The sequence below is a fragment of the Lethenteron reissneri genome, chromosome 44 (assembly GCF_015708825.2).
Source record: "Lethenteron reissneri isolate LAM-NWPU_2019-01 chromosome 44, ASM1570882v1, whole genome shotgun sequence".
Taxonomy (NCBI): domain Eukaryota; kingdom Metazoa; phylum Chordata; class Hyperoartia; order Petromyzontiformes; family Petromyzontidae; genus Lethenteron; species Lethenteron reissneri.
In genome coordinates this window covers 2,092,185-2,105,117 of record NC_083822.1, presented here as the reverse complement: position 1 = coordinate 2,105,117, position 12,933 = coordinate 2,092,185, and the positions used below count along the sequence as shown (strand labels likewise).

Sequence of the window (12,933 nt, the reverse complement as noted above, 5' to 3'; positions counted from 1 at the left end):
CTGTGCGTTCTGAGTGAGAGAGGCCTTCCTTGGTGGTCTGGCGGCACGAAAACACATTTGTTTGTGTTTTGGTACGCTGCGGTGGCGAGATGTTAACTACCTCTGCTGGTATACAGGAGGACGTTGGTTAAATCCCAACCCTGATGCCTGTATATTCGGAGTTTGCGTGTTCTCTTTCCCGTGGTCACATGGATTTTCTCCAGATCCTTCGGGGTTTCCCTCCACAATAAGAAACATGCGTTTACAGCATTTGGCTGCTATAAATGTCCTCATGATGATGAGCCACATCGTTGAGCTATCATTTGTGGCCATGTCGCTTCTGAAAAAAAGCTATACATCTTAGTGGGCCTTACCTAGTAAAGTAAAACTAAATAGGTGTATATTCTTGGTTCTTTCGGCAAAGTCACGTAAAAGGGAAATAATAAAATAATAAAAATATATAACATTATTTATTATTCCCTTCTACGTGACTTTACCGAAAGAACCAAGAATATAAATCCCTGCAGTCACGAAAGCTTTAAATAAAAAAATTAATAAGTTTAGTTTACTCAGTGGTATCAGTGAATTGTGCATCCTTGGAGAGAAATGTAAAAAAAACAAATCAGAGCAAGATCTAACCTTTTTTAAAAAGTCAAAGAGCAACTGTAAAAAAATAAGACACGTTGTAATGAATATGCATTACGAAAGATGTGGTTTTGCGATTAATAATGGATACATTCACACCTGGGTCTTTTCCCTGTTGTACAAACTGTTGTACCTACAAACGCGATTTCGCTGTGTGTGCGCGTACAATATGCTGCACTCATAGAGAAAAAATACTAATGGCTCATGTGCCGAGTGAGTACGTAATAATTAGCAATTACTTATCCAGCAGGAAGACTGAGTCATGGGATTGTTTTGTCACGAGGGTCGTGCTGTATTCCGTTTTTATTTTAAGACGTTTTCAGCCAATTAACTATAAGTGTGTTTATTATGCAAGTGGAAGGAAACCGGAGGACCTGGAAAAAAATGCATGCTGGGCAATGCTCTATTCCGCTGACGAATCAGTGCACCTCTGACATAACGTGGTCATTTGTTTCTCCATATCACTCTTCTACCGCCACTGCAATGGTCACTGTTCAGGTAAACTTCACTCATTGACTCCTTCAACCATGTTGAGGACTCAGTCAATTTGTCTTATTATTAGTGTATACAACCACTGCACTGCAGGTCACAACAACACTCACCCACGAACTCACCACACTGCAGATCACAACAACACTAACGCACTCACTCACTGCAGGTCATAACAACACTCACCCACTCACCACATCAACACCCACCCATGCACTCACTACACTGCAGATCACAACAACACTCACCCACTCACCACTGCAGGTCACAACAACACTCACCCACTCACTCACTACATTGCAGATCACAACACTCACCCACTCACCACTGCAGGTCACAACAACACTCACCCACTCACTCACCACACTGCAGGTCACAACAACGCTCACCCACTCACTCACCACACTGCAGGTCACAACAACACTCACCCACTCACTCACTACACTGCAAATCACAACAACACTCACTCACTCACCACACTGCAGGTCACAACAACACTCACCCACTCACTCACTGCAGGTCACAACAACACTCACCCACTCACTCACTACACTGCAGATCACAACAACACTCACCCACTCACCACTGCAGGTCACAACAACACTCACCCACTCACTCACCACACTGCAGGTCACAACAACACTCACCCACTCACCACTGCAGGTCACAACAACACTCACCCACTCACTCACTACACTGCAGATTACAACACTCACCCACTCACCACACTGCAGGTCACTGCAATCGGAGGTACTAGCCACTTAGCGTATTGAGCTATTCCACGCCTATGGTCAGCAACTGTTTAGTAATGACATTAATAATAATATGTGGCCTGAATTTCACCTGCGGGAATGCGTGATGCACCCACTGGGAAGGTCTATGCTTTCCAATTGTCTATTTACATTTACAGTACCATTAATTACAACAGACTTCATCACTCGCAATTGGCCAACTGCTGGACCTGCCGACTACAGAATAGGGAAACTCACTACACTTCAGACAATCTGTACTTTAACTGCTGGCGTGAGTATATTAACTCCTCCAAAGTTGGAGTCAGAATAAATATGAGCTCAACAAAAGGCATGTAACAACAATTTTGCTTCACAATTGTGAGACAACTATGGAGAACACAACTGGAAAACACAGCAGAGTATATACCACAGAGAGCCAATTAAAGTGTCTAAATTATGTAATCAAAAGGTGGGGGAGAGCAGGTTAGAGTGCATTTGGAATAGCTGGATTTTACAACGCAACATACAAGCAACATACAAAGTATAAAAAAATGTACCAGTTAAGGCGCACTGAGCTATACAGCTATTTTTCAGAAGCGACCTGGCCACAAAAGATAGCTCAACGAAGTGGCTTGTCACGTGGAAATTTATAGCAGTCAAATACTCTAAACACGTTTCAAAATTTGGAGGGAAAAACCAGAGGACCCGGAGAAAAATTAACGCAACCACAGAGAGAGAGAGAGAACACGCAAATATACAGGCGTCAGGGTCGGGATCGAACTAACGACCTCCTGCATACAAGGCGTGGGAGTTAACATCTGACCACATAAGCAATGTGTCTCAAGCAAAACACGATTAGTGAATGCTCACTGCCCGCTACGACATTTTTTATGTCGAATTTATGTCGCACCATACGCATGCATCATAAATAATGGAAATTAGCCAAGTAGATGTAACGAAAAACTCGAATCACATGAAGACGCGTGCGAGAAATGGACTACGGAACACACGCAGGGTATTTACATACTGCTGTCTTTTAAAAAAAGTCAGGGGCCTTGAGCAGAACGTGTCATGGCCAGAAGCGACGGTGGCTGCTGGTCGATAATGATGACCGAGTGGCGGCCAGCGGAATGAAGCCAAGAGGCATCTACTGGAGAGATGGAGTGAAGGAATCAACTCGTGTGCCAGTGCTAGGTGGATTGCTACATCACGGCAGTGCAGCAGTTAGCTGACTGCGCTACTGGGGAGAAAAAAGCTGTCAGGCGTGGTGCTGGCCACCTACCCCCTCGTTTGCCGTGCCGGCTTTCATAGGTGCTACTCATGAACAGCACTTGCCCTAAAAGTCTGTTAAGGCTAAATGGGGGATGTTTGTCTTTGCTACATCACAAGGCCATGAGAGATGGTGGCGGCTTGAGGACACCTTCATCAAGCAGTGGATTGATCATAGTTGCTGATGATGATGATGCATTAAACATTTGAATCCTGCCGATTCAGAGGGTCCCCTCACATTCCCAAGACCATTTACAGCTCTCTCGGTGAACCTCCTGCATAAGGCCAGGCAGGTACAACGATGTCATCACCTTCCTTCACTCTCTCTGTGATGGTTTTAAACAAGCGATGTTGTGTGGGCTCACTCGTAAATTTACAACACGAAGGCAATGCACATATGTAGGGTTAAACTCCGCTCAGTTAACCTAATGTGTGTACATGGGGAGTGCTATTAGCAAATTCTATTTTCCGTGTTTTATCTGTGTACGTTACTCCTTCTGTTCACGCAGTTAACGGTGAATCTCCATGTGGAATATGTTGAATTTTGCTGTCACTTCCAGGCGACTCTTCCTGCGAACGCTGATGATAATAAGAATCGAATATAATTTTCTGCACATCGATTTCGAGGCATGGATAACAGGAAGAATGAGGCACACACAAATCCATGCATCTCATATCATTCGTACTGCATCCTTCTTGTAACATTCCACATTTAACAGCTAGGTCAAAAGGTCACCATGGCGAATGCAGCCGATGTTTGTCACACGTAACCATCGCCTCCTTCCCTTTTATAGATCCTTCAGCCCTTGCATCTGACCTCCAATATCTATTCTGACAGTGCCCCCCCCCCCCGTGTGAATGGGTGCTGGCCTCTGGATATCACTGCACTCCGCTTGTTTTGCTTGCCTGCTCTTCTCCATCCTGCACGAACGCCAATCCCATCGCAACCGCCTCTCCCTTTCATGCTTGTTTCTTATCGTCTATTCTAAATAATGGATGTGCTGAACAAGGACCTCATCAGATGCCTTGCTTCGACCTCCCAAGGCACCAGTAAGTTCAATTGAACCGCTTCCGGTGTGACCAGATTAGGGTGTTTGTGCTGCTTCTGAACATCTATGGGACATCGCACCATCGTCTCTGGCTGTCAAGTCCGTCAGGGCGTCCAGGCAAGACTGGTTGTTGCTCTGTATATGCTGGAGGAGGAGGCTGTCACATGGCTCTGTGGCTACGCGGGGCTAACGTCCACTCACATGTAACATTGATTACATATGTATTTATTTTTCTTGTTTATCTGGTGCTCTGTGTAAAAGTCACGTGCAAAAGCATTCGCTAAATAAATTACAAACATCCACATTGCTTACTCTATGCTGCGAAGAAATCCCCAGAAACCTGCTCATGTACCTATATTCAAAGGCCGGAAGCTTATTCTACAGTTGCTTTGGTAAGGTCCAGCTCCGACTCGTACAGAAACATGGACATTTGGCATTACTTCTGCTGCAAACGCTCATTTCTTACCACTAAAGTAACTCCCTATACTCTTCCAAAGTGGTTCATGTAATTTCCATGCTTCTCACTGGGGATGTAAACATTCATCTCCTTAATTTCTCGATGAATTCGCATGATTCAGGGTCACGATTCATTTCAATAATTAATGCTTTGTTGCCATTGTGGTGCCTTTAGAAGCTGTAATTTTTGCAATGTCTGCAGGGTTATGATCGTTAAGTGCATTAATTGATGCATTAAAAAGAGATGATTCATTACATTTCTATATCTCACTGCCTACACGTGCAAAGGATTGGCTGATGCATTATGCAGATGGTTACCCCATGATGGCTCAGAAAAAGATCAGCTCCATCGTATGTCCTGGCGTCTATGACACGAGCTCACATTCAACCATCCAGCTGACACGCAATCCAGCAGACGCTTTCGCCTGGACCAGGCTTGCACCCACCCACCTCTTTTTTTACTGCGCCAGTCAACAAAAAGTGCGTTGGTAATTAGGAGCCCAGGGGATACACACGAAATACAGTCGACTCCTGCCATTATCATTGAGCTGATCTGGCCAATGGCTTCCAATTACCACCACCCCAGGAGTTAGCACTGTGACCTACTTGGGCACTGAAGGAGTCCAATGAGATGACTGGATGCCAAGGGGCAGGTGTCAGCTATCTTGAACACGTAGGCTTTCGCGACCAATATTATTCATAATAAAGGGGTCTTTTTTTGGTTAGATCGCGTAAATATGTGTGTCGTTAAACCCGCCACCATCCAATACAGCCAATTAGTAAGGTTTGTCAAGTAAACAAAAAGTGACAATTAGTTACTTCTTCAGCCCACCGGTGTATGGGAGAGTAAATCCACATGTTTCGCTGGTAAATACATCCAGCATCATCGATACAAATAAAAAAAAATCTCTGAACATTAGTCATGAGACTCAGCTAGGCATTCCTGGGTAAACGAGCATGAGAATAAAAATAAGGAAACATACCCTTTCTGGCAATAAAACAGGTGTTAAGCTGTTCAAACACCAAATGTATACCTTTTGCAAGGCATCAAGTCTGCATTAACCACAAGTACTTGTGACAAAACATGCAAGCAAACATGCTCTGATAATAATATATGCATTGTCTTTAAAACTGATTGGTCTACACCAGAGACAGCCTTCTTTATGGCCTTGTATCACGAGTGTCAGACCAGAGAACGCCAAAAGGTGAACAGCACAAAGACAAAACCTATTATTATTATTGTTTCATAAGTTTGATAGTGGTAAAAGGGTCCCATATAAATAAAAATAGCAATTGTTACATGCCTAATTCCTGGAAACTCTAATATCCAACCCTCCTCCTTCTACATAAGTAGAGCAGTGGTTGTTAAGAGGGAGTAAGAGATCCCCCCGTAAGTGGGTCGTGCAGTGAAGGGTTGCATATATTGTTTGTCAACAGAAGCCTGAATGACACTGAGATACCATTCATCAGTGGGAGCGTTTCATCATCGTTGGCTACATCCTCGCCAGGTCCACTCTAGGCCGTTTCACTGCTGTGGAATTAGCAGTGGTGGAATTGGCACTTTGACTGCCCAATGTATGAATGGAAACAATGGGGAATGGAGATGGGTTTATTTTTTCTCTACAAAACGCCTTAATTTTTGCCAAAAAGTGATGGAATGTAGAACAAAAAAGCTACTATATATATGATATGCAATATATCCCCTATCATTATCAGCTAAAACAATTTCCAATAAAAGTGTTGTCTGTGTAAAACGTATTAGTGCCAAAGAGATTACGTGAAATGTGTGAATTGGGCCCAGTGGCTGTCAAGTTTGCAGGCACCCCCATTTGGTGACCAAATAACATTGTAAACAATCCAACTGGAAGAAGAAAAAAAATCTACGCATATAAACACTGTCACATTGCACACACGATGACTTGACGACTACCTTTCGTCAAACCAGAGGTGGCCGGGTGAATGCTGTCAGAGTGCTAAGCCGGCGACACTGCCCGGCACAGCCCAGCACCGCTGACATCCTGAGCAGGATATCTGGACAGCCACCGATGATTAAACACGGTTTCCAAGTTCTCGCGAGTTGACAGTCACCACCAGTGACGCAGGCAAAAAAAAGCACCTCCGATGGGCACTGTTGGCTACGTACTGTGCGAAAGAAGTTCAACATATATACGGCTGCATGCCTCTAGCAGGAACACAGCTATTTACCCAGCACACCACCCTGTCATGATTCCAGGGTCGCAATGGGATTCAAAAATGTATACTTTTTTCGAAATAGTTTTTTTTACCACCTAGTTCTGTACACCTTTTGTTCCGTCTCATTCTCTCCGTTGGTCTAGACGTAACGGTAAGTTACAGCCCTTCATCAATCCACTGCAGGACAAAAGGCCTCCGAACGCCATGGAGTCAGGTCGTGGGGAGGTCGTTTGATCGAACTTCACCCCACGCTAGTGAGTGGCGAGTTGGTGACCGTTTCAGTGATCACCCACCACTGATGTTGGCCAATGAGATTCACAGCGCAGTACGATCACCGCTGTGCCACCACTTGACCCAGTGATGCACATGTATCGTAAACAAATAATTCGTTACAGTATGACCAGCAGAATGCAAGGCATTATCACGTTAGCGTAGTATTAAATTACAATCAACTATTAAAAATCGCTGATGCACGCCCAGTCCTCTCACTGCTGATGACGAGGCCTGTGGAGGCGACCTTCTGGGGTAGTTCTGCGGCATCGCGTTCCCCTGATTGTCCTCTGGCAAGGGGTAAGTGCACTGCTCGATGTGAGAGCTCCTCCGAATGTAAACGTCCGTGTCTCGCGACGTGACGCCAATAACACGATTCGAGAAAGTAGTATTCTTGCGGGGAGGGGGAGGGTTAAAAATTACTATAGACTTTTTAAGAAAGAACATAAAACCAACAAAAGTGTGTGCTTTCAAGCGGAAGCTTCGAGCCAGAGCGGTGTATACTCTGTATGAACGCTTCAAGGGCAATTGGAAATCTCTCAACGCTCTTACACACGCCCATCAGACTTTTTTGCGAATCCTTCAATATTGAAATAAATGGAGCCGCTGGATTGGGGAAATTATATCACCCCACTGCGTTATCTGCTAAAGAAATGTAGTTTAAAGGTTATTTTTTTACATGAAAGGAATTCTTAATCTGGGTTAACAGTGGCAAAAATTGCAGAGCTCGACTACTTTGAGACTCGGCAAAGATTTTTCTGGATAACTTTACCCACACTTGAATAATAACAAAATAATAACAATAACATTAATAATACCAATAATAACGTAAATAATAACTTTAATAATAACAATAATGACGACATGAATAATAACAATTATACTCAAAATCATAATAACAATAACACAAAAATAACAACAACAAATTCAAACAACATTGTCAATCCACCATTGAACGAAGGCCTCACCATGCTGTGTGAGTCACAGGGGTGGTTTAACCATACTTCACTACACTGGTCGATAGGGACTGATTAAATGGGGGGAAGGGGGGTGCAGGACTGCTTCAAATATCAATCAGCACAGAGGATAGTAATACGAACATAAAGACAGCATTCCATTATAAAATGAAAAATACATATGTATCTTTAAATGTTTTGAACACCATATCGTGAAGGTACCATATATTATTATATTATATTGTTGCGTATGTCAAGCTGTGCTAAATGCCAATGTTGAGGTCTTCTGGACCCGAAGGGATGGATTAAGGAAAGAGAGTCCGTGTAGTGTTGATGCCCCTCCTCTATTGAAGGAGCGCAGGCCACAGTGGTTTACTCCACAGTCCACATTTGACTTCAAACTTTCGTACCTGCAGGAATTAATATTCTTGGTTCTTTCGGAAAAGTCACGTAGATAGAAAATAAAAATTCAATTTAATAAAAATAAAAAAATAAAAGCAAAAAACACCACGATTTTTCGATCGCAACACAATCGGTTTTCATCAGGCGGAGAGAAAAGAAGACTGCTTGTGTTGCGATCGAAACGTCATGGTTATTTTTTTGCATTAATTTTAAATTTTACTTAATTTTTGTATTTTTATTTTATTTTTATTTTCTATGTGACTTTACCGAAAGAACCAAGAATATATCTACAGTCCAATTTCGGTTACATGGCCACAGTCACACCACTTTGGCTTGTGTCGTTAATTTCCCATTCACGAAGGAGACGTGCAAAATCCGCCTGTTAATGTTCTGATGATGCAATTCCTCCAGATCTGGGTGAGATACTAGGATGGTGACAGCAGCAGCGCAATCCCAGAAAGGCGTGATCGGGGACTCGAATCAGCGACGAGGAACAAATGTTGAGGTAGCCAGGTGGTTGGAAAGAAAACGTGTGAACTGCCTTGCAGTTGACATGTTTTTGTAGATGAAATGGTACAATGTTCGCCAGAACAGGGAGCCAGGGGATCTGTGTTGGTCTCAAGTGTTCCGGTTACGATGCGCATCGCGTTTTTCAACTGTGCATCAAGCAGTTCAGTGTGTGTGCGAGCTCCCGGACCAGGCCGGAGTGCAGTGGCTCTGCCACAGAGTAGATCGGTGAGAAGGCGGCAGGTCGCGGCACATCGGCTCAGGCACCCACAGGTCGTTCCTACAAGTTTCTGTAGCAGGGCGATTCTTGATTTTGTACAGATCTGCTTTATATATATATGTTGCACCGTACATAACCAGCCGTGCTAATCGAAGGTCCTGGAAATATGGGGCATGAAGGTGAGGCTTCTGTCCACAATAACCTCTAGAGTACATATCTTGGAGTGGGGTCATAGCGCACTGGGCTTCCACAGAAGGACACATCAAGGGTGGCATCTGCTGCATGATTGTTCAGATCGAAAGTACTAGTCATGATTTATAACAGTAGTCCCATGATTAAGAGTGACATCGGGTTAACGTTTTTTGCGGTTAACATTTCGCCTCCCATAGGACCCCCATGGTTTCAACTAACATCAAAATTGTTGACTAAGGTTAACATTGATGACTAACCTTAACATTGATGACTAATGATAACATGTTTACGCTATTCACGCGGGCGCCAATTTCGGCCAATCAGAGTGCTCGTAAGAGGAGCTGAGCCATTCTCTCAGCCAATCAGCAACGCCCATTAATGAGCGTTTAGACCTTGCCTGGGCTTTATTAAACATTGTTTTCTGTTTTCCCAGTGGAAACAGCACTCGTGTAGACTTCGATTAACACTTATTTCATTTAATAGTAGTTTTCGTGGAACGGTTTAAAAACGTTAACCGAGGGACTACCATACTGGACTTATATAGTCCATGAAATTCCTTTACTTGAGCGCAGGCAAGATGTCAAATCAGCATTTCAAAGGATCTCCCCATTAATAGCGTTCTTCATGTTCATCTGATTTTACAAAATGACAAGAGCAACTCAAATACAGTTAAAACATTTTAAGAGGTTCTAATTTGATATCTCAAAAAGCAATAAATCGTATCTGAGCAAACAATTATATTCCAACCTGAAAACTCATTTACGGATAGAATGCTCCTGCGATTCACATTCAGACGGTGATTTATGTACTGTACGTGAAATCAATACCATTTATTTTAAAAAAATCAATGTTAGAAACTTTAGTTGTCTGACCTAAATCAGAAATATCTTACTTTGTTCTGTACATAATATATGGTTTTAATACAGTTCAACATAATCATAAATATTTTTCGATTTAAAGCTTTCGTGACTGCAGGGATTCATCTTCTTGGTTCTTTCGGTAAAGTCACGTAGAATGGAAATAATAAAATAATAAAAATAAACATAATAAAATAATTCTCACGACGTTTTGGCCACAACGCAAGTAGCCGTCCTCAGGTGGAGAACAGGTCTGTCGAGGAGACTCTGGCCAAAACGTCGTGAGAATTATTTTATTATGTTTTATTTTTATTATTTTATTATTTCCATTCTACGTGACTTTACCGAAAGAACCAAGAAGATAATCATAAATAGTTTATGATAATAAATGTCCAGCCCTTTGTCAATCCACTGCTAGATGAAGGCTACCCTATGCCATGTCAGTTACGGGGGTCATGTGACTATACTTCATGCTCGTCCGTGCAGGGTGGGTAACGTTTTGGGGAATGTAAGGCAAAAACCTGCTCATATACCGTATCACTTTCCACAGTTGTTAGGGTGCCGAAGTGGCAAGATATTATCTCCCTAAACCGGTATGCAGGAGGTTGTGGATTTTTCTCCGGGCCCTGTGGTTTTTCCCTCCACATTTAGAATCAAAGTGCGTTTAAAGAATTTGGCGACTATAAATGTAAACGTGATAAGCCACTTCGTTGAGCAATCATTTGTGGCCAGGTCGCTTCTGATAAAGAGCTAATAAGCTCAGTGGGCCTTACATGGTAAAAACCAAAATAGTTCATAAAATGGCTGGGAACTGAACTCAGGCTACTGGGCTCAGAGTACAGTGTCCTAACCACCACCGCTGTCCCCCCACCCCGTCCTCTTCTGTTCGAGTGATAAGGAATTGTATTTCAGTTCAAGATTGTAACACATCACCCCATACGCTGGGTGGCAGGGATGGTTACCGTCCTTGACCTGTAATCGGAGGTTGCGAGTTTAAATCTCCCATCGGGTTCACTTCATCTATCACTTGTTTTTGGGTCGATAAAATAGTGCCATTTTGTGGGAAGTTAACAATGGTCATACCCCCATAAAAAATTGCCCTCCCGATCCTCTGCGTAGGAATGTGGAACTTCTCCCTGTTATCTCCCAACCTATGTAGATGAGCGCTGCCTATTTACTCGTGTGAGCAGAGAGGAAGAAGCTTGGCTTCGTTGCATTTGTCTGTTCCTTTTGTAGCACAGATTGCAGGCAGGGTTTCACTCTGAACAAATATGAAGATCGTTTTTTTTACAAAACAAAACTTGTTAAAATATATGTAATTTATTTTTCATGAAATAAGAAAACATTTTATGAAATAATTATTTAATAATTGTAACTACTGTATTTTAATTGTGTTATTAGTGTTGTGTGGTCATGAAATGACGACGTTACCATCTGGAACTATCACGGCGAGCAGAGCACCACCTTGTGTCAGAGCTTTGAGAAGGTGACGTCACAGAGCTACCCTCTGAATTAATCTCAATTTCTCTTTGTACGCACAAGTAGGCCCACTGTGTTTGCTCTCTGCAAAGAGTTTTTGTTGTTGTCACGTGTCAATCAAAGTTAAAACATTTGAGCGAATTTAGAGCAGGATTATTGTGAAACTGAGGATTAAGCGGGCAGCCGAGGTGGAGTGCCTAATCTTGGCAGCAGACAGTTTCACATGTAGTAACATGTGCAGTACAGTAGTAACATGTACAGTAGTAACATGTACAGTAGTAACATTCTGCGCACACCTTCCCGGTGTTGGCGGTCTGTAGGAGCTACCACTACGTACACTCACGAATACCAGTCCGGCGGGTGTCGCGAATCGGGAATCGGTATGCGTTTAGTAACTCGTGAATAAGGGAAACTCGTGAATACAGAACCGGCGCATAACGAGTTTACTGTATTTGTTTTACCCAAAAAATCAGCCTCGCTGAGTCTCAAGGCTCTTTTTCAGGGAGAGTCCTGCCAAGTTTTCACAGGAGGGGAGGGGGCAGTGGCGGCTCCTGCAAAATCTCTCAGGGGGGGCAAATGTCTGGATGATTGATAAGGATAAGGTCCACCAATGCAATGGATAAATTAACAGATTAAGCATGTAAAAGCAACTTCACTTCTTTAATATTAATGAAAAATAAAGTGACTCTTACAATACATCTTGTTTGTTTCTATACTCACTATTAAAACAAACCACTCAAGTTTATTTTATTAAAGATTCCACTAGGTGGCCACAAATTATATTGTTGGATGAAACGTGCTTACGTATGATGACGTAAGCACGTATGATGACGTAAGCACGTTAGTGCATGCCCTCCCGGAAGCCATAGAGAATGCATTGGAGCGCCCCCGGTCGAAAAAAAACATCTTTCAATGTAAGTCTATGGGGCCACTCGGGGCGATTCTCAGCCGGAGTGAAATCGCCCAAAAAGAGGCGGTACTCCACAGAACGTGACATGACGCTGATTGGACTATATCCAGAGGCTGACAGTGACGGCTAGCGTGACTCTGTGGTTCAATGACATTGGTGGTGCGTCGCCCAATCGCCCTAATGAAGAAACCGCACCTGGGAGGGGGGGCAACGTTGCTGCCGTGTATTAATCCCAACCAACTAATTCTCAGGTCGTTATTCAGTATTGCAATATTTGGCCACTAACATTTACAATTGTATGGTTGTTGTTGTTGTTTTTTAGCAGAGGG

The 12,933-nt window shown here is 43.1% G+C and overlaps 1 protein-coding gene across 1 annotated transcript in view; it reads right to left on the bottom strand.

Moving 5' to 3' along the window:
- Positions 1-12,933, bottom strand: part of LOC133353671 (glutamate receptor ionotropic, NMDA 2C-like) — a 280,052-nt gene that overhangs the window by 175,564 nt on the left and 91,555 nt on the right. The gene's annotated exons all lie outside the window — the stretch shown is intronic.